Genomic DNA, 23528 nt, shown 5'->3' with positions numbered 1-23528 from the left:
GTTCCTGTATGAAGCCTCACAGCACTCACATCACGATATATCGGCATATCGATATTTTGTCTCACCCCTTATATACAGTATTTACATTAAACGTACATTTCAAAGGGTGCTATTCTGAGAATTAATTATTAATTTAATATTTTTCTACTTAAAAGTATATAATATATAATATTAATGATAAAACAATGGATGTCAAGGATGTTAGTCTATGGCAGTCAGTCATAGCGCTCAATAATCTGCAGTTTACAAGGCATAATCCTGATTTGCACAAGGACTTGAACACTTTTAACTAATCAGAAGCTCATAATTACGCTAATCACGATATAATGCTGCTATTTATACAACTGATGGTGAGAATTATCAGCGATAGCCGAGAGAAATACAACGTGAAATATAGAAGAGGGGAGTTATTATAGGGAAAACAGCCCCCAGAAGTATGAGACTGACAAAGGGAATAATAAAACTGATCGAGTCGGTCGGGGTCTGTACTGTTGTGTCGGGGTTGCGAGTGCAAACTACACTCATCTTAATGAGGCTCTCAGGGCAGTGTGTATGTGCGGGATCGACTAATCTCTCCTACTGTTTGCTGTTTACTGACGGTCTCTCTGTTTGCCTGGCAAGCCGCTCTGTCTATAGAGGTTAAGCTGTTCTGCATTTCCTCTGCAGTGAATTTGAAGAAACGCCTTGGAGTCCTTGGGAAATTGCGATGGTGTTGAGTTTGGCCAAGGGAGTTGTACCACATCACTTACAATTTTTCCTTGTCGTGCAAAACTGTACATCAGCCTGATCTCATGAAGAAACGTAACTATTTGTCAGTTTAGTGTCTAATTCAGTTGTATGAAAATGTGCGATTTTTAAAAAGGAGGCGTGGCACCAAACTCCACCCCATTATCAAACCCCACCCCATGGTCAAACCATGAATTAATCATGGTTTGACCAAGGTCACCTTGCTACAATATTTGTTAAGCGCATTTGAGCATCACATATTATTTGCACATTTATTGAGTGGAAATGTTTTCGATTCACGTTTGCAAATTCGTCTTCAGATGGTGTCTTTATAGCAATGTGCTTGCAGTCAATCGCTCCAAATACAAAACCGGCAATCGCTGCAAATTGCGCTTTACTGTTTGGCTGGTATGGAAACCTTATATACCTGCTAGACATGCGGATGATCCCGTCCCATACAGCTGGCATTTTACGGCTCAAAGATACTTTGTAGTGTGCAATTTAACATAATTGCCTCTAGGAGTCGCCAATGGAAAAAAACGAACACACAAGAAATGCACGTACGCCAGACATGATGTTGGCGCGGACCAACGCATATTCTCACGTTAATTTCATCGTTAGTAAATCCAAACGTGAGCGTGAAATCTGGCGTACGCAGCGTTTGTACATGAGGCCCCAGGTGTGAACGCAGCATAAAAAAAACCTTATGAAATTGAAAAGTCGCATTTTAGCTTTCACTGGGAGCTTATCATGGGCTGAAAAACACTAGCATATACCTTATTAGCCACCAAATCAAAAAGTTACGAATTGCTGTGAGATTGTGTTTTATTAGCAGTGTTTTGTGACTTTCAGTTTTGTTTTGACTCTATTTGTTCATCATTGGCTGTCAGGATATTTGTTCTAAACGTTGTTTTCTATTCAGTTTGTAGCTGATTTGATCTGACGCCAATTCGTAGGATCTCATTTGTACATTTTAGTACAATTTGCTCATCCATCAATGACGGTTTGGTTTAGGGGTGTTTTTTTTCCTATAAAACTTGTACATTTTCAAACTACTAAACTCAGTTGAATTTGTATGAATATGACAAAATATAAATATAAGCTCTAGAGATGGTTGTGCGTGAAAATCCTAGTAGATCAGCAGTTTCTGAAATACTCAGGCACCAACAACCATGCCACGTTCAAAGTCACTTAAATCACCTTTCTTCCACATTCTGATGCTCGGTTTGAGATCGTCTTGACCATGTCTACATGCCTAAATGCATTGAGTTGCTGCCATGTGATTGGCTGATTAGAAATTTGCATTAACAAGCAAGTAAACACATGTACCTAATAAAGTGGCCGCTAAGTGTATTCCTCAGTTCTCAGAAATGCATCCCAAGGCACATTTTCCCTAATGGTCTGTGTTGCGTTATATACATTTGCAAACATCCAACTTTACTCAGGTTTTCTTGATGGAATATTTTCTAACACATAAATCAATCCAGTTTATTTCTCTATTAAAACAAATTCAGTCTGATTCCATGCTTTATCTGGCTGCCTTTCATAGACTTATTAACATCTTTCATAAAACCAGCACCATGTCAACCCTTACTCTCCTTCCTTCCTTCACTCACAACTCAACAGTAAAACTTTAATGTTACACAACTTTTGAGCAACCCAATTTAGCATTTTCGGTTTCAAATCCTGACTCATAGATCCAGGTTTATGACGAAAACTAAAGTTTGCTTAGAAGTCGCAGCTAAAATTGCTCACCAAATGCTGAAAGTGTACTCCAAACACACAGAAAAAGTGCCAAGGACAAAGAGATTATGAAGTTTATTACAGTCGAGGAGCAGTGAACCGCGTTCGTTGTGTCCTATGTGTGTTTTGGAGCATGCTCCTTGTCATTAAATATGGAGATCTACTGTGAAATGCATATTTTCCCTTTCAAGTTTATCTTTCTAATACAATGCACTGTCAACAAAGCTGTTCCCCAAAGTTATGTTTCTGCTCTTATTATGATATACAGCTATTATCATGCATGCAATAAATGACAACAACACAATACTATGGCCCCAAAACACTACAAGATATGATGATGATGATGATAGAAACTCCAAATTAGGGTGCTAATAATGACAGAATTATGATATATAACATTGTCCGTTATGCATTTGCATACTCACACTTTCATAAAGCTTTTGTTCAATGATTTAATCAATACAAAAACGGATGCTTTATACAGTGCTCCGCTTATATAAGTACACCCCTCACAAATCTCTCATTTAAATTTATATATTTGTATTATATTATATTTGTGTATATACATTAGATTAGTCAGTACTGAAGCCAAATATGGAGCTTATCTAACAAAATGATTTAAGATAACGGTCCAAAAACTGGTACAGCCAAATGTATATGTTATAGAAAAATATTAAATACAAATTGAAAAGGAGAAAAATCAAGAGAATTTTTTTTTTTTTTGCAATATTTTTACATTATCTTTCCATTTTCTAAATATGTTTGGTGACTAAAATATTATTTTAATAAATGTATCTGTTTAATAAATCTGTTTTGTTTAAATGCACCAAAATACATTGCCTATATCACTGAGGCCTACTTATAAATGTTAATATAACTAACCGTTCTATAAACATGGGTTGATTATAGCTGCAGATTAAGGATAATGAGAAATAACTTCTGCGATTTATATAAAATAAAATAAAAAATAAAACATACAGTTGAAGTCAGAATTTTTAGTCCCCGTTTGAATATTTTATTCTTTTTAAATATTTCCCAAATGATGTTTAACAGAGCAAGGAAATTTTCACAGTATGTCTGATAATATTTTTTCTTCTGGAGAAAGTCTTGTTTGTTTTATTTTGGCTAGAATAAAAGCAGTTTTTAATTTTTAAACACCATTAAGGTCAAAATTATTAGCCCCTTTAAGATATTTTTTTTCTCGATAGTCTACAGAACAAACCATCGTTATACAATGACTTGCCTAATTACCCTAACCTGCCTACTTAACCTAATTAACCTAGATAAGCCTTTAAATGTCACTAAGCTGTATAGAAGTGTCTTGAAAAATATCTGGTAAAATATTATGTACTGTCATCATGGCAAAGATCAAATAAATCAGTTATTAGAAATGAGTTATTAAAACTATTACGATTAGAAATGTGTTGGAAAAATCTTCTCACTGTTAAACCAAAATTGGGGAAAAAAATAAACAGTGGGGCTAATAATTCAGGCGGCTCATAATTCTGACTTCAGCTGTATATGAACACATACAGACACTTACAGTCTCTGAAATGTTACCAATTACAAAAACAAAAATACCCAAAACATACATTTAGGCCTTATTTGGGTTCATAAACGATACGAAACATATACAGTCAGCAGAAACACCTGCCATCTTTATTCCTCACCAGCATGTGTAACGTTAACCTTTTGTTAGAAGGTAATCCCAGAAGGTAATCCCGTCTTTCTGAATTCACAATAGTCCAGAACGTGATGATAATAGTTAAACATGGCAGTTTGTTCCTGTTTTAGGTTGCTGAAAGATTCATTTGCTCCTTTGTTTTATCTTGTGTTTGTCTGTTTCTGAAAGGATGTCAAAAGCACTTCAATAATCACACGCACGTTATTATATCAGCTCAAGAAGTTATTTTATTTTAAATATAGATGCGCGGCGAGCGTTCGAGAGCGCTCTGGAGGAAGTGAAACCACTCGCGCTTAGATGGACTCGTAAACAACAACAGGACACGACAGAGTTTGACAAGGTTTTTCAAACAAACCTCGACTAGTCGACAAGGTTTGTTGGAGCTTGTGTCGACCATGGCTCATTATTATATGTATATATTATTACCATGTAATGTCTCGGTTGTGTATTTAAAAATGGCGCTTCCTTTGTTTTCATTCTTCTGGCTTGCATGGCTGGTTTTTTCTGTTTTTTTCTTGTGTTTGTCTGTTTCTGAAAGGATGTCAAAAGCACTTCAATAATCACGCGCACGTTATTATATCAGCTCAAGAAGTTATTCTATTTTAAATATAGATGTGCGGCGAGCGATCGAGAGCGCTCTGGAGGAAGTGAAACCACTCGCGCTTAGATGGACTCGTAAACAACAACAGGACACGACAGAGTTTGACAAGGTTTGTCAAACAAACCTCGACAAGTCGACAAGGTTTGTTGGAGCTTGTGTTGACCATGGCTTGTTATTACATGTATATATTATTACGATGTAATGTCTCGGTTGTGTATTTAAAAATGGCGCTTCCTTTGTTTTCATTCTTCTGGCTTGCATGGCTAGTGATGGTTCTTTGTTAACCAATTGCGTTCAGCTGCACATCTAGCTCGAATTTTTGGTACCCTTTTGTTGTGCTAGGTACCCTTTCGATAGTGTACCCAAAAAGGTACGATATGGTTCACTTTTTGGTACCTTTTGACAGTGGAAATGGACATAAATGGACATTAACAAACCGTACAGTATCACACCACTCAGTGGAAACAGGCAATATAGAACCATTTCATGCAGTAATACAGGTGAATTAAATTGACATTTTTGTAATATCCCAGCAGACAGATCATAAGACGTTAGATTTAGGTCACCAGCATCTAAGGACAATGTTATTTTGATGTCCAATAACGATGTGAAATAACGTTAATATTTGGTTGATTTTAGGTTGTGTTGGAAAGTGACGACACGTCGAGCCAACATCTTTAAACCAACATCAGAATGACGTCAAATACTGACACTTATTCGTCAGGTATAGCAACCTAGATCCAAGGTCAAATAGACGTCATATTTGTAATGTCCACACAATGTCAAGCTGTAACATGATAAGACGTTGATATTTGGTTGATTTTACATCGTGTTGGAAAGTGACCAAAATGCAATGTCTGTCCTACGTTGGACACTGACATTGACCTGATGTAGCTTTCTGATGTCAACCCAATATAATGTCAATCTGACGTCATGTTGACGTCCTGTGCCTGCTGGGATTACACTTTTCCCATTGAAAAAAAAATGATGTACACTTTAGAATAATCACTACATTTTTTACACTAATAAAATAATTATAATAATGAGAATTCACCCAAAAATGTCTATTGCTGCTTATTTAAAATGAGTTGAAACAACACAGTAATGTTTTTTTTTTTTGTGTTGGGACATCAATCAATAATAGTAGTCAACTTTGTATACATTAAAGCTACAACTTATATTTTCCTTGGTATTGTTTATGTTTACGGTAATTCTGTGAGTAAATATCAGTTATCAAAATAAATAAAATCTACTTCACTTTCTGATGCTTGTTTTTAAACCTGTTTTTATAGTTTTAAATATGTTATTTCATTGCTAGTAAGAAGAAATTTCCTGTCACTGTGTTGTTTGACATGATTTTAAGTAAAGCATACTTCAGTGGCCTTCACAGACCTGTGAGCGCTGCTGCAAGAGTTATAAATGTGACTGGTTGACGACTGCATGACGTGTGTGACTTTATGCGTGCATGTGGTGCATCAGAGGTCAACCTTGGTGCAAAGATTTATAACTCACATCAGAAGGCTATGTGAATCACATAGTTTTTTTTATTAGTCATTTATATAATTGTTGTAGGACGGAAACGGTGGCTCAGTGGTAATCACTGTCGCCTTACAGCAAGACGGTCACTATTTCGAGTCCCGGCTGGGCCAGTTGGCTTTTCTGTGTGGAGTTTGCATGTTGTCCCCATGTTGGCGTGGGTTTCCTCCCCACAGTCCAAACACATGCCCTATAGGTGAATTGAGTAAGCTAAATTGTCCTTAGTGTATGAGTAAGTGTGTGAATGTAAGAGTGTATTGGTGTTTCCCAGTATTGGAAGGGCATCTGCTGCATAAAACATATGCTGGAATAGTTGGCGGTTCATTACGCTGTGGTAAACCTAATAAATGTGGACTGAGCCAAAAGGAAAATAAATGAATGAATGTTTAGAAATGTGTTGGAAAAATCTTCTTTCTGTTAAACAGAAAATGGGGAAAAAATGAACAGGAGGGCTAATAATTCAGACTGTATATTCTAAAATGTGCATTATCAAGACACCTAAATGCATTTTTTATTTTTTTTTGTACAAATGAACACGTAAAACACATCCAACATGTTTAATTTATAGTTAAAAAGTGTGTCGTAAATGTTCCCTAAACGTCAAACCCTTAGTTTAAGGGTGCTTTCACACCTAGACGTTTTGAAACCGGTCTCGTTTGCGCGGTTCGTTGGGTGTGAATCCCGCAATTGCGCTCTAAAAAAAATTATTCATTGATGGTTCCTTGGATTTACTAAATTTTTTTTAAAGTTAAGTCGTGAACACTATATTTGCGCTGAATTTAAACAAATAAATTAGAATTTAAATTAATTAGAGTTTAAATTCAACAAATATAAATTGTTCATTATAAATCTTTTTTTTTTAGTGTAGACCTATTGTTTTGTTCATTACTGCACTGACATCAGTAAAAAATAAAAACATTGACCTGCTTCATGATTTGACTGCAGTCTTGCTTCATCTGTTATTTCTCTCTATAATTTAAGTCTATAATGCAGATTTCTGGCCAACGTTTTTTTTAATAAATTGATTAATTCAGTAGATAGATTTTTACAAAACTTGTGGCCGATGTCTGTATGAGATTCTGACGGTATGATAACCTTGGAAAAAAATATCACTGTTTAACGGTATCACAGTATTATGATTACTGCTCTAAAATAGTCTTTTTAAATGTCTGGGTTAAAAACAAAAACGTTTTACCCTTTTGAACAATATATTTTATTTTGAAAAACATTTAAAATATTTTGCAAGAGTAAACATCTCAAGCTAAATGAATTATTGACTCCTGTTGTTGTCTTTTGTTTCAAAAACAGATTTTTTTGCAATTTAAAATGACATCTTTAGATATATTTTCTGCTGGAGATACTGTTGTTCTAAAAAACAAAACAAATAAAAAATGTAAATAAAAAACCGTCTACATATCTTAGGTACAGTATTGCAGAAAACATTGACTATTTTAAAACCTAGACATTTCGAAACCGCGGTATACCTTGAAACGGTTATCGGCCCATGCCTAGTCTGTGGGTATCAAAATTAAAGTGCACCTATTCGCTTATAATATCATATTGTTCATCATCACAAGTGAAGTTTATTTATAAACTAACTTCGAGAGGATCACGTGCTTATGATTGCTTGCAGCCGGTTCTGCATTATTCAATTTATGATTCACCAATCAGATGATTCCTAAGCCACTATAAATACCCTAAGTTCCATATAACAGCCATCTTCGTTTGGAAGAATCCCCCCTTCCACCCCTACTCCTCTTCCTTTCCTAGATGGTTGGCACTGTTGCCTCATAGCAAGAACGTCCCTGGTTATAGTCCATACCAAGCCAGCCGACGTTTCTGTGCGGAGTTTACACGTTCCCCCTGTGCTCACGTGGGTTTCTCCCAGGTTCCCCGGTTTCCTCACACCGTCCAAAAACATGCAGCTTAAGTTAATTGACCAATCCAAATCGGCACCATAGACATGCTCCTAGTAAGTAGTTATCTTTTAAGAGTAATCTGTTCATTAGCTACTACAGCAGGGGAGTTCTGGAGATCTACTGTACCTGTTCTCAAACTCCCCTCACACCTTACAAACGTGAGGGAGCCCCGGGCTCGAGGATCTTATGAGCTCCGGGCTCTCTCCTGCGACAGCATGCCAAGCAAGCTTTATAATCAATCATCAGCTAAGTGTGAACTCTTTAAATTAAAATAACGACAAATCACAGCTGAGCAGAATCCGTGGGACTGAAACTCTGACCAATGTGAGGAGAGTTTTCTCGCACGTGACTGGTTTTAACTGTTTTGGTCTGTTTAGAAACTGCTGTGTGAAAGCGAACCGCACCAAGAACTAAACGCAACATTGTAACAATTTCAATCCCTCTTTAAGAACAAAACAATCGATCTACAGGTGTGAAAGCACCCTAAAACACCACTAACACCAACCAACACTCACCATGTTCAGCTGTACATCACAACCCAAATCGAATACTTTCTGTAGCAGTAAATACTGCTAAATTGAAAAACTAGTGTTTGCATCTGTGATTATCGACTGCAGTCTGACCACAGACGTTAGCTTATATGTGTGCTAAGAGCATAATGGATTATCTAGAGGTCAGATTGATTAACAACATCATGTCGATAGACCCTTGTGTCTTCTGTTGCCCAAGGGCTATATCTGTTGTTTCATGTCTACCTCTAGAAGTGAGTCCTTTGTTCTGCTTTGCTTTTAGAGTGCATATACAGTTGAAGTCAGAATTATTAGCCCCTGTATATTTCCCCCAATTTCTGTTTAACAGAGAGATTTTTTTCAACTCATTTCTAAACATAATAGTTTTGATAACTCATTTTTGGTCATCTTTGCCATGATGACAGTAAATAATATTTGACTAGATATTTTTCAGACACTTCTATACAGCTTAAAGTGACATTCAAAGTCTTAACTAGGTTTATAGGCAAATTAGGGTAATTAGGCAAGTCATTGTGTAACAGTGGTTTGTTCTGTAGACAATGGAAAACAAATATTGCTTAAGGGGGTTAATAATATTGACCTTAAAATGTTTTTAAAAGATTAAAGACTGCTTTTATTCTAGCCAAAATAAAACAAATAAGACTTTCTCCAGAAGAAAAAATAAAATAGGAAATACTGTGAAAATTCCTTGCTCTGTAAAGCATCGTTTGGGAAATGTTTAAAAATGAAAAACAAATTGACAGGAGGGCTAATAATTGTGACACTCTTCAGTTGCATGCTAATATTGGCCATATCTACATAATGTTTTGAGAATGTTAGCCTAAGGCATGGGCAGTGTGTTGGAATATTATGTCTATAAATATCGACGTACAGTTAGGTATGGCTTTATGAGTGACCTAAAAGCTAACATAAACTGAAGTATGGCTAAAGTTCAGGCTAATTGTTTAGGTAAATTGACAGAGAAGTGTGAAAAGGAGAAAAAGAATAGGAGATCGCTCACAATTTTGTAAACGTAAATTAGAGGATATACAACAAATGGTGACATGGTGACTCAGTGGTTCACAGCAGGAAGGTCACTGGTTTGAGTCCCTGCTGGGCCAGTAGACATTTCTGTGTGGAGTTTGCATGTTCTTCCCGTGTTGGCATGGGTTTCCTCCTGGTGCTCCGGTTTCCCCCACAGACCAAATACTTGTGTGTGTGTGCGTGCGTGCGTGCGTGCGTGCGTGCGTGCGTGCGTGTATGGGTGTGTACTGGGTTGCAGCTGGAAGGGCATCCGCTGTGTAAAACATATGCTGCAATAGTTGGCGATTCATTCCGTTGTGGTGACCCCTGATCAATAATGGACTAAGCCGAAGGAAAATGAATAAATTTAGGTAATGACGTCTGGTGTCTAGCCAGCATCTAAAGACGACGTTATTTTGACACTCAATAACGCCGTCAAATGATGTTGATATTTGGTTGATTTTTAGGTTGTGTTGGAAAGTGACCAATATCCAACGTCAAGCCAACATCTTAAACCATGGTTATACTAACGTCAAATACCAACGCCATCTCACACCAATTCGTAACTTTTTGATTGAGTGGATAATTCATGCGATCTCATTCATAAAATTTAGTATGATTTGCTCATCCTCCAATGACAGTTGAGTTTAGGGGTGGGGTTTGGTGCCACGCCTCCTTTTTAAAATGGTATATTTTTGTACAACTGAACACGTACAAATTCATAATAATTAGCTACTAGACTGACAAAGCGTAAAATAGTTATGTTTCGTCGAGAGATCAGGCTCCAAATACTGACATTTATTCGTCAGATATGGCAACCAAAATCCAACGTCTGATAGACATCATATTGGTGACGTCCGCACAACATCAAGCTGTAACATCATTAGACATTGATTTTTGGTTGATTTTAGGTTGTTTTGGAAAGTGACCCAAATCCAACGTCTAGCCAACATCTTAAACCAGCATCATACTAACATCAAATACCAACGCTATCTCACAGCAATTCGTAACTTTTTGATTTAGTGACTAGTTCGTATGAATTAATACAGTCTCATTCATACAATTCAGTACGATTTGCTCATCCCCCAATGATGGTTGGGTTTAGGGGGGTTTGGTGCCATGCCTCCTTTTTAAAATCGTACGAAAGAACATGTGCAAATTCTTAAAATTAGCCACTAAACTGACAAAACTTAAATAGTTTCCTCATGAGCTGCAAATACTGACATTTATCCGTCAGGTATGATAACCAAAATCCAGCGTCTGATAGACGTCATATTGGTGACGACAACACAACGTCAAGCTGTATCATCATTAGACGTTGAATTTTAGGTTGGACGTTGGGTTCTTCAACCTGATTTTCGTTTCCAAACAAACTGCACCATCCCAGGACCTTGGGGTACAACGTCAATCTGACGTCATGTTGACCTCCTGTGTCTGCTGGGAATGATAACAGAATTTTCAGTTTAGTGTTAACCATCCCTTAAAATAGCTCTTACCAAACTGGTAACGCTTTATAATAACTACACAATATTAACCATTTATTAAGCATTAGCAAATAGTGAATTCATTATCTGTTAAGCATTAACTCTACATTAATAGACGTTAGCAAGCAGTTCATAACTGCTGATCTAAATATTCTATTCTTGACTTACAACCACATTTATAATGTGCTTAATAATTGTACTTTCATACTTTGTTAATGATTTACTTTTCATTACTAAATTAAGTATTGCATTATTTACAAACCATTTGTATTTAAGAGTAGTTGGAGGTTTTTAAGATCATTCAAAATGAGTTAGTAAATGATTAATAAACTATTGAAATTAACGTTTATATATCTTATTATTCAGGCTTATAGTAATAGTTTATTTGTGTGTTAATAAATGTTTATTAACTCAACTTCATCCAGTTCTGTGACCTAATCTAAAGTGAGGACTATTCATGCTTTATAAATGACAAATATAGGGTCAGTTAAATTCTAAACAGGAAAAAAGAACATACATCATTCATCCTTATTTATTTGAAGATACAGAAATGAAACCGTATCAAATGAAAAATAAATCTCTGCAACCTTATCTAAAATAAAATTACTGTACAGTTTAAGCATTGCATCCTATTATATTGTTAAATTATTATGTTGTTGTTTTATCAGATTTTATGTTGTATTTTGACACTCCTGTTATTCAGCAGTGTTTAAACTTTACAGCAATTTTACTTTTTAGGTAAGATTGCAAAGATTATTGTTCATTTGAAACAAAGAATGGCCGTGATTTCAACAGTAAAAAAAACTGTAAAAATTCTTTCCCAGAATTCCCTGTATGGCACATCACTTTTTATGCTTTTTGTTGACATATGGATTATTTTAGTTGTTTTCTAATCAGTTATATACATTTAGAGATTTATGGTACATCTAATGTTGATAAACAATGTTTATTTCATGACTTTAATTTTATGTGTGTTACCAAACTGGTGTTTAGTAGCTGTGTGACTGACAATGAGCAGCTTCTATACACTGATACACTGTTCTACTTGTGGGAAAAGTTGTTAGTGATGAGCATTTGTTCATTATGTAACTTTCTCATCACCACCTGAGTATGGCTGAGTTAATGCGTCTAACTGTGTAACAAAAGGGGTGTAGAAGTTAGTAAATTAAAATACAGACACATTACCTCTATAAGTTAATAAAATACGGTAGTTTACCGTAAAAATGAGAAATTACTTCTACGGTTTGTACCGCATTTTTAACGGTAAAGTATGGGCAACCACAGCTGCCGTTTTTTTTACGTTAAATTTTACAGATTTATTTTTTACAGTGAGCCTTTAATTGTCATTTATAAGGCATTTATAAAGCATGAAAGGTCCTCACTTTAAATTAAACATTTATTAACACACAAATTAACTATTACTATAAGCCTGAATAATAAGATATATAAACGTTGATTTCAATAGTATATTAATCATTTACTTACTCATTTTGAATGATCTTAAAAACCTCCAACTACTCTTAAATACTAATGGTTTGTAAATAACGCAATACTTAATTTAGTAATGAAAAATAAATCATTAACAATGTATAAAAAGTACAATCTTTAAGCATTAACCACATTTTATATGTGGTTGTAAGTCAAGAGTACAGCATTTGTAGCTGCAGTTATAAACTGCTTACTAACGCTTATTAATGTAGAGTTAACGCTTAAAAGATGATTGAATGAATTCACTAGATGCTAATGCTTAGTAAATGATTCATGGTGTGTAGTAATTATAAAGTGTTACCATTAAACTCTTAAAGGTCTTGTGAAGTGCTTTGAAATTATGCATTTTTATTCGATGTTTGATGTAATCTCAATCAAAGCATGATGAGAGGGTGGGACATATAGTAGCTCCTCCCCTTTAAAAAAAAGCAGCCAATAGTGTTTTGTTTAATCACCGCTTTGCAAGTGAGAGGGCTCGAGCTCAAGCACATCAAATGAAAATCATATGAGAAGTGTCTTCAAGGGGGCGGGGCATGTCAGATACTAGAGAGCATTTGATTGGTTATGTTGTGATGAGAAACTGAAGTATGATCTGACGTGAATTAAACCATTGGTCCATTTGGGTGGAAGTGACAAACTACAAGCTTTACATGTTTATATCAGTATTTATATCTTCTAAATGTGAATTTTGTCACTGTTTTGGTGTGTACTAGCTTATAGATATCCTAAAGCTAACAATACCGATGCTAACATCTAAAACAACGTTATTTTAATTTCATGGGACCTTTAAATAACTTTTCACTTAGTAACTCAAATTCTTCAGTACTACGAGTGAAGTGTATGTCGGTCTGTATACAGAAAAGCACATTTAAATCCTTCAGAGTTTCCCCAAACGATCAAGGATATACATGCAAAGAAAGCCTGAAGATGTCATAAAAGTCAAGTGCTTTCCTTAGCATGAACAAAAAACCTCAAATAAAAAGACACCATGCAATCCCCTATACTTACGGCAGAACTTTAGCTTGGTCTCAGGGAAAAGGTCAATTTTCAGCAGCCTTATTCTGATTGAGAAGGTCATATTTTTGACCAATTTGCAGCTTGAGGTAGAGTGCAGGAGATCGATAACTGATGGGGAAAAAAAAGACAGAATCTTGGGAGTGTGCAAGCTGTGGGTGTTTTTACAACTCTTGGTCAATAACATAGTACTGTCGGCTTCCCTCGTCTCCATCCCTCTTTCCTTCTGCCTTTCTATTTTTCATTGCTTTCTTGACTCTCTCCTGGTGGCGGAGGCAGCTATAAATTTAAGTGGGGAATTACCGCTAACTGTTGGAATAAATTAGAGTGCTTTTGCATCTGTAAACACAGTCTGACTACCTAATTATTGCACACTCCCACTGAGAGAGAGAGAGAGGGAGAGAGATCTAGAAAGACACATGTCTAGTAGTGCACTATTCAGAATTAATCTAAGAATTTTACATCAGATCAGATGCTGATTTTGAGATTATTTGCACCCTATGATCGTCTGTCCATGTCTTTTTCTGCACTTTCAGATGAGGACGCTGGAATAGACTTCCGTCAGGCTAGTGCTATATTTAATCAGGAATGAAAACAAAGGTTTGAGGACAAGAAGAACAGCCTAATTAATGAATTTTACAGTTAAAAAAAAAATAAAAAATTTACAAACAAAAATCGGCACACTGCCACTGTTGCTCTCAAAAGACAAGAAAACCTTATATATCTTTTCATACACAGTGGAAGTCTAGTATTAGCCCCCCACCCCCCTGTATGTTTCCCCCAATTTCTATTCAACAAAGATTTTTTTTAACACATTTCTAAACAATAATAGTTTTAATAACTCATTTCCAATAACTGATTTCTTTTATCTTTGCCATGATGAGTACATAATGAGTACAGTACATAATATTTTACCAGTTATTTCAAGATACTAGTATTCAGCTTAAAGTGACATGTAAAGACTAATAATTCAGGAGGGCTATAATTCTAATTCTAACGACCACCTTATTATTATTAGGTCCAACTGTTAATGGTAATTTCTAATCAGCCAATCACATGACATCAACTTAATGTATTTAGGCATACATGGTCAAGACGATCTGCTGCAGTTCAAACCGAGCATCAGAATAGAGAAGAAAGGTGATTTAAGTGACTTTGAACGTGGCATGGTTGTTGGTGCCAGATGGGCGGGTCTGAGTATTTCAGAAACTGCTAATCTACTGGGATTTTCATGCACAACCATCTCTAGGGTTTACAAAGAATGGTCTTATAAAATATCCAGTGAGCGGCAGTTCTGTGGGCACAAATGACTTGATGATGCCAGAGGAGAATGGCCAGACTGGTTTGAGCTGATAGAAATCCAACAGTAAATAACCACTCGTTAAAAGTGAGGTATGCAGAAGAATGAAGAGTATCTTCAACACGTCCAACCTTGAGGCAGATGGGCTACAGCAGCAGAAGACCACACCGGGTGCCACTCCTGTCAGCTAAGAACAGGAAACTGAGGCTACAATTCACACAGGCTCACCAAAATTAGACAATAGAAGATTGGGAAAACGCTGCCTGGTCTGATGAGTCTCGATTTCTGCTGCCACATTCGGATAGTAGGGTCAGAATTTGGTGTCAACACCATGACAGCATGGATCCATCCTGCCAATCAGCAGTTCAGGGTGGTGGTGGTGGTGTAATGATGTGAGGGATATTTTCTTGGCACACTTTGAGCCCATTAGTACCAATTGGGCATCATGTCAACACAACAGCCTACCTGAGTATTGTTGCTGACCATGTCCATCCCTTTATGACCACAATGTGCACCTCTTCTGATGGCTACTTCCAGCAGAATAACACCCCATGTCATAAAGCGTGAATCATCTCAGACTTGTTTCTTGAACATGACGGTGAGTTCACTGTACTCAAATGGCCTCCACAGTCACCAGAACTCATTCCAATAGAGCACATTTGGGTTGTGTTGGAACTGGAGATTCGCATCATGGATGTGCAGCTGACAAATCTGCAGCAACTACGTGATGCTGTTATGTCAATATGGAGCAAAATCTCGGAGGAATATTTCCAGTAGCTTGTTGATTCTATGCCACAGAGGATTAAGGCAGTTCCGAAGACAAAAGTGGGTCCAACCCGATAATAGTAAGGTGTACCTAATATATTGGAACCCAGTTGTTTGTAGAGCAAGTAGTTTGACCGTTTACTGCCATTTATAGTTCCTAGTCATTTCCACATATATCAGGCATAATTTCAACACCTTATTAGAAAACAGAAAATAAATGGAAAGCACAGAGATAACATTTAGCTCCTGGCAAGGTTTCATTACACTTCTTTCATCTAAAATAATGGCATTTCCAAATGAGTTGCAGGTTCTAGAAGTAAAATGGCACATCATTGATTTGTGGGTTGGTTCTTGGATCTGTTGATTGAACATCTATGCTAAGAGGAAGTGACAGAGGAAGCCTGAGTGATCGAGGCACAGCAACTGTCAAGTTCTTTTACTGTCTCTCCCGCTCCACACACACACTGCTCATTAGCAAGTGTAAACCAGCCCAGAGCTTGCTAACGAGACTTCCACAGGTAGGAAGGTAATGCAACAATACTGTTTACGTAAACGCAGACGGATCATGGCTTCAGCAGCAAATGAGTGGTTTAAATTATATTTTATACTAATTTCTTTCCTTTTTATTTCAAATAATAGAAACGTTTCAATTTTTAGGTAAAAACGTCAAACTATGCCCACACATGCAAGCTAACCCACTATTCATATAAACGGTAAACAAATATAGTGAAATCAGCATAACCGAGTCATTAGGCTTCATTACCCAACCAATATCAGTGTTAGGAAAAAGTTAAATATTACAATCTAATGTCATTAAAAAAAATAGTAGCTAAATGTGTTACTTGGGTACATTTTAAGGCATTAGTGTAGCAAAACAGAGAGTCTGTCTATACCTCAAAAAAAGAAAAGAGAGAAATTCAGTTATTACAGTGAAAATGGTTAAATTTTGGCATGAATAACATGCAACTCAATAGGCTATATAACTTTTATTATTATTTTAAAAGGTAAAAATAGTGATTCATGGCTATCATAAGTGTTTTTTTTTTCATAAACTTGTCTATTAATTAAGCTACTAGGCCTACCTGTCATTTTATTTGTTTATTTAGCCTATTATAGTAACTTGTTTTCTGGTTACATTTTCATTTTTAGGGCCATGAGCTTACAAGTCAAAATAAAATCGAGACGCTTTAGCCGTTAAAATAGGCCTACATTATATTTTCTAGTGTTTAATTTTGTATGAGCAAATAGCAGTATAGCCTATATTGCTTATTTTTTAAAGATTATCATTCAGCCTACCTGCAGCGCATGTGAGAAGGTGACTATAGACCTATTTCACTTATAACGCTGTAATCTTGACTTCGGAGGCCGATCGTCTTTAAACTCAAAAAGCATTTTTAAGTGTCCTAACTTGAGACTGCTGCTGCATAATGGCATGTTTCTTTACACAAAAGTGCGCTTGGTGATTTGAAAATGAAAGGAAACATTTAAAAGGTTCTCCATTTTGTCAATTTTATAGCTATTAATAATAATGAATATAACAAATTATAATATTAATTATAGTGTAAACTACTGTGGGACTATGCAGTGTCCAACTAAACATTTTTAATAGGCTACTCTAACAATTATCCCTGACTGAAAAACGAATGTGAAAATGACTGATAGTTGCGTCTCTGCTAAAATTAATTTAACGGCAAATTTCTTTTGTGCTTTTTCCCTTTAGAGCTTAAGAGAGTTGTATTTAAAGAATTAGTTAACCAAAACATGAAATGAATTAGGGTGCTCGCCTTCATGTCATCCACTAGCCCAGTTTTCTCCCGTGTTAGTTTAGAGTGCGCCACCGCGTGCGCGTTTTAAAGGCTATATACGGGCGCACCTGACCTGACGTGGGACCAGATCTCTGCTTTAATGTCACAATTTTCATAATTAAATGTTTTCATATTATGAAATATCTAAATGTGTGTTCTGATGGTTGGAATGACGGGAGTGTTAGTAATTAATGACAGAAAGAATTGTCAGTTTTGAGTGAACTCATCCTTTATGAAAACTGAGGGGCACAAATTCTGAGGGGCATTGCCCCCTTTTGACCCACCCCAGCCCCCTCCCCCTGCCCCTCGTAGCGCCGGGTCTGTGTTAGTAACTGTACTATGAAGCGTGTTTCGGGCGGTCACTGCAATCGAAGTTGGTGACCTGAGGGTTTCACATACTTTACCAAAGTGCTGAAATTACTGGGGTTTTCTGGGAGAAATAACAAAACGGGAGGGTGGTGGGAGATGGGTCTGGGAGACTCCTAGGAAAAATGAGAGTGTTGGCAGGTACGGTCACACATACACTGTGACCACTTCAAAATTGTTAATAAGCTGTAGTGGGCATTTCTCTGTCTCGTGTTGGAACGCTGTCGACCAATCACAACAGACTGGCTCATCGGACCAGTCAGTGCAGATTAGGATCACACTAAGGAGGGATTTGGGAACAAATGGGTCACTGAACAAATCATATGGGAGTCGCTGGGATAATTAGGTAAAAATAAATGCATATTATAAGAAAATGAAAGTGTTTTTTGACCTTCCATGTATATCAGCCTGTTGTTGGAGACTCCCACAACCAAAATATGACCCTTTTTATTGCATAATAGGGGCTCTTTAAGTTATTTCCTAACTGCATTTCAATCATAACTTGACATTAAAACAGTTCTCACAACATTATTGATCAATGTGTGGACCTTTTTGGATTCTCTGAAACTATAGAAACTAATTAAAATTGTAAAACAGGAAATACAGTAGGACCTTTGTTATTGTTTACATCCCTCAAAATGGTCTATTGTTATCCTGAAAACGTCTGGTCTCAAATAGCATGTTTATGATTGGCAGTTTAATGACCAATCATAACGCGTACTGTCAAGCCGGTCTGCCAAGCAATACCTAAAGAAAGCTATACGTTTAGACTCCTGTACAGATTTGATTGTTTGAGCCATTCATCTGAGCAGTAAATGCCATGTAATTAATCACTCTGAAGCTGTAGGAAATGATGTCATTGCACTGCTGATTGGTTGATGGCACCGTATAAAACACACACAGACCCAAGCCCTTTACTAGTAGACCATGTGAATCAATCGGGTAAAGGTCACAAATGGCTGTGCATATAAACATTGTTGCTTGTGTTCGCCGCTTGGTTGATTCAATTTGCACTTTGACTGTGTGACAGGAAAATGTCGCAAAGCACACAAACAAACAAAACGGGAGGACGAAGTTACTTGTCTTAAATGAACAGTTCACCCCAAACTGAAAATTCCGTCATCACTTACTCCCCCTTCTTGTTTGTTTCTTCCTCTGAACACAAAAGAAGATGTGTTGAAGAAAGCTGAAAACCCGTAACCATTGACTTCTATAGTATTTGTTTTTCCTACTATGGAAGTCAATAGTTTTTCGTCGTCTTGTGTGTTCATCAGAAGAAAGAAACTCATAACTGGCCTGTAGCCATGCAGCCTATTGAGTTATTCGCCTCATTTTTTTAAAAATTAAAGGTGCAGTAGGCATAGGCGGAGGCTGAACAAACTCCAGGGTAGGGCTAATATATGCGCTGCCCTTTAATGCATTTAAAAAGATTTGCGACCGACCAAGATGTTTTAGCAAAAGCACCACCCATCAACAAACGCCTGTTATATTCAACACTCAAATTATTTTATTAAACTCACCCACTGATCTACACTACCGCTTAAAAGTTTGGGGTCAGTTTATTTATTTTTCATTATTAATTTTATTTAATAAATTTATTAAAATTATTCTGTTCATCAAGGCGGAATTTATTAAATATAAAAAAAATATTAAATACTTATTTATTAAATATTTATTCATTACTTATTGTATGAAGTTTTAAATGAAATTATTACTCCTTGTTGCTTTTATTACTATTAATAATAATAATAACAATGATATTTAATATTACAGTGATTTCTGAATTATCGTGTGACTCTGAAGACCGAAGTAATAAAGCTGAAAAAAGTCTTTAAAATCACTGGAATAAATGATTAAATTAAATGATCAACTACTTTTAAATAGTTATTTTATAGTGCAATAACATTTCACAATTTTACAATTTGTACTGTATTTTTGATTAAGTAAATGCAGCTTTGGTGAGCATGAGAAAGTTATTTTAAAACATTTAAAAATCCTACTGACCCCAAACTTTTGCCCGGTAGTGTATATAATAATAATAATAATAATAATAATAATAATAATAATAATAATAACAATAATAATAATAATAATAATAATAATAATAATAATAATAATAATAATAATAATAATAATAATAATATTAATAATAATAATATTAATAATAATAACAACAATAATAATAACAATAATAATAATAATTATAATAATAATAATAATAATAATAAATTGTATATATTATATTATATTATATTATATTATATTATATTATATTATATTATATTATATTATATTATATTATATTATATTATATTATATTATATTATAATGGTAGCCTTTTGTCTAACAAACAAAAATGTGTTTGGCATGGCAGTCTATATAAATATTAGCCACTGCCCTACCTTCTGCAGCAGAATCCTCCTTTTAGACCTGGCATTATAAGTGTTGATGTTGTCTTCGTTGTTAAACTGTAAAATGTGTCAAGAATCCGAAATCGTTCTCTTTTTCACGAGGCCAATCGAAAACCGAACTTGTACTGTAATTCAGCAATAAATATTTGACCTTTGAAATGCAAAACTCCAAACGATTGCCTAAACAAGATTACTACACTATAGGCTAGACCAGTGTTTCCCAACCCTGTTCCTGGAGGCACACCAACAGTTCATGTTTTGGATGTCTCCCTCATCTGACCATTAACTTCAGATTTTGGAGTCTCTTCTAATGTTCTGATGAGTTGTTTCAGGTGTGTTTGATTAGAGAGAGAATGAAAATGTGTACTGTTGGCGTGCCTTCAGGAACAGGGTTGGGAAACTCTGGGCTAGACTACGTTACAATGAAACTACCAATTTAATTTAATGCTCAAAACAAGTTAAACCAGTATAATATATATTATTATACCTCTCTCGTAATACCCATTTGTCATTTTATTACTTATGTCCTTAACCAGCAAATCAGAGTTGTCCACTGGCCAGCAGTTTTGTTTTGGTTTTCACCTGTCCGCTATGCCACTGATTTAAGGGACATTTTAAGCACAAATTTTTGCTGGATTAGCTTGTCCGGTGGTCTACATAATGTTAATATTTATTATTAAGGAAATATTAAGGAAATATTTCCTACAATTTTGTCAAAGTGCTTACCATGCTATTTTACCACGAAGGGTTTATTTACAGATGTGCATTTAAACTGTAAGTTATTACAGTTTTATAAATAATGTGTTGTTATTATATAAATAGAATTTGAAACCACCTATAGGCAAATGACACACTGGCCAGCTAATTTACTCAGTCAGTATTTGTATGACTCCCATGAGCTTGGACAACTGCATCCATACATCTCTGCCATGACTCAAATGACGTATTAATAAAGAGATCATCAAGATACTTTGGATTCATCTTCAATGCCTCTCTCACCCCAGACATGCTCAATAATGTTCATGTCTGGTGACTGGGCTGGCCAATCCTGGAACACCTTGAACTTCTTTGCTTTCAGGAACTTTGATGTGGAAGCTGAAGTATGAGAAGGAGCGCTATCCTGCTGAAGAATTTGCCCTCTCCTGTGGTTTGTAATGTAATTGTAATGTCTCGATACCTCAGGCTGTTGATGTTGCCATCCACTCTGCAGATCTCTCGCACATCCCTACACTGAATGTAACCCCAAACCATGGTTTTTTCTTCACCAAACTTGACTGATTTCTGTGAGAATCTTGGGTCCAAAAGGTCTTCTGCAGTATTTGTGATGATTGGGATGAAGTTCAACAGGTGATTAATCAGAAAAATCGACCTTCTGATGCTTTTCCAAATTGGAAAAAAACTGGAATCGACGATAAGACTTTTGTCAGGTAGTGTAGGTCCCCTATAATAATTTCTTTTTACCCCAGTATTTTCAATGGAGTTGCCTGCTGCTACTGACAGTGCTTGCATTTACATGGTCTTTCCTCTCGTTTTACACTTGAACAACTAAATGAATGCTTAAGTCTATCAAAACTGATTGTATTTTAATTACATTACAACATCAATGCTGTAAAAGAAACCTTGTGAAATTTAAAGTAGTCACATTATTAACCTTTCACCGCAGGTTTATCATTGGCTGAAAAACACTAGCTGTGCATATAACCTAATGTAGGGAATTTTTCAAGTAACAGCAACACAGTGGAAGTATTTTATTCTCCATGTTGAATTTTGACCCTAAAACACACCATGCCTCATTTCCTGCTGACTCTTAGTCTGTGTGTGTGCGTGTGTGTGCTTGATTAGTCCCTCAATAATTAACACCAGCTACTTTGCACATCTACTCTCAGCAATCCTCATGAGAACCCTTCAAAATATGCACATAAAAACACACGGTGGGAGCAACAGATAAAAAGCCGGAGGAGGTGTTTAATTGAGCTTCGAGTACTGGTGGATGCTTGCAAATAGACAGATAATACTTCCAACATTGTTATAAAAATCTCATTATGCCTTTGTGTTAACCGAGTCATACTTTAATAGAAGATACATGCGCCTAAATCCGGAGAAAATGAACGAAATGCTGTTTTATCTTCCCTGTCTTTATTTAATATTGAAGTCAAGGCTAAGTCAGCTACTCACGGATGTAGTTTTGCTTATATACTGAATGTTCTTCAAAATATTTGTCACCTGTATGATCTTTCTAGGCAATTTATGTTTTTTATAAATACGGCTTTAGAAAAGTTTGAGAAACATAACCTTGGTTTAACTGAAAATGCATTTGTGCGCATTTAACTTGGAGAGTTTGTAATATAAGTGTTTTTTTTTTATTTTTATAAAGTGTCTTCACATTGACTTGATCTGTTTTATGAAATTATATTTTCTCTACCTTAAAACTCAGCTTTAAGCATTTTAACATTTTCATTTCAGGCACAATATGCTTATTGTCATTAAAACAACCAAAAAACAACAACAAAAAAACACCAGAAGAACAGTGTATTACTGTATGTCTTGCTGTTTTCATTCATACATTAGTTTTCTTTTCGGCTTAGTCCCTTTATTACTGATGAACCGCCAACTTATCCAGCATATGCCCTTCCAGCTGCAGCCCATCATTGGGAAACATTCATACACACTCATTCACACACATACACTACGGACAATTTTAGCTTACCCAGTTTACCTATAGCGCATGTCTTTCGACTTGTGGGGGAAACCGAAGCACCCGGAGGAAACCCACGTGAACATGGGGAGAACTTGCAAACTCCACATAGAAAATGCCATCTGACCCAGCCGAGGCTTGAACCAGCAACCTTCTTGTTGTGAGGCGACAGCACTACATACTGCGCCACTGCGTCGCCCTTTCTTGCTGTTTTATGTACTTTTCAAGAGTTCACACTTAGATAATGCTCAACTATAATGGCAGGTTTGGCATGCTGTCCCGGGAGAGAACCCTGAGCTCGGAGATAGATGAGCCCAAGGTTCCCGCCTGGTTAATGAGCATTAGGAGGGACACGAGATCAGGTGTTTCTCGAATGTCCCCCTGCTTCTGGCTAATGGGTGATACTGGTTGGTTAGGCATGTATACGCTTGGGTGCTTGTGACTGTATACTGATTCACT

This window comes from Danio aesculapii, chromosome 5, assembly GCF_903798145.1.
Source record: "Danio aesculapii chromosome 5, fDanAes4.1, whole genome shotgun sequence".
NCBI classification, from domain to species: Eukaryota; Metazoa; Chordata; class Actinopteri; order Cypriniformes; family Danionidae; genus Danio; species Danio aesculapii.
This window is presented reverse-complemented; position numbering follows the sequence as displayed.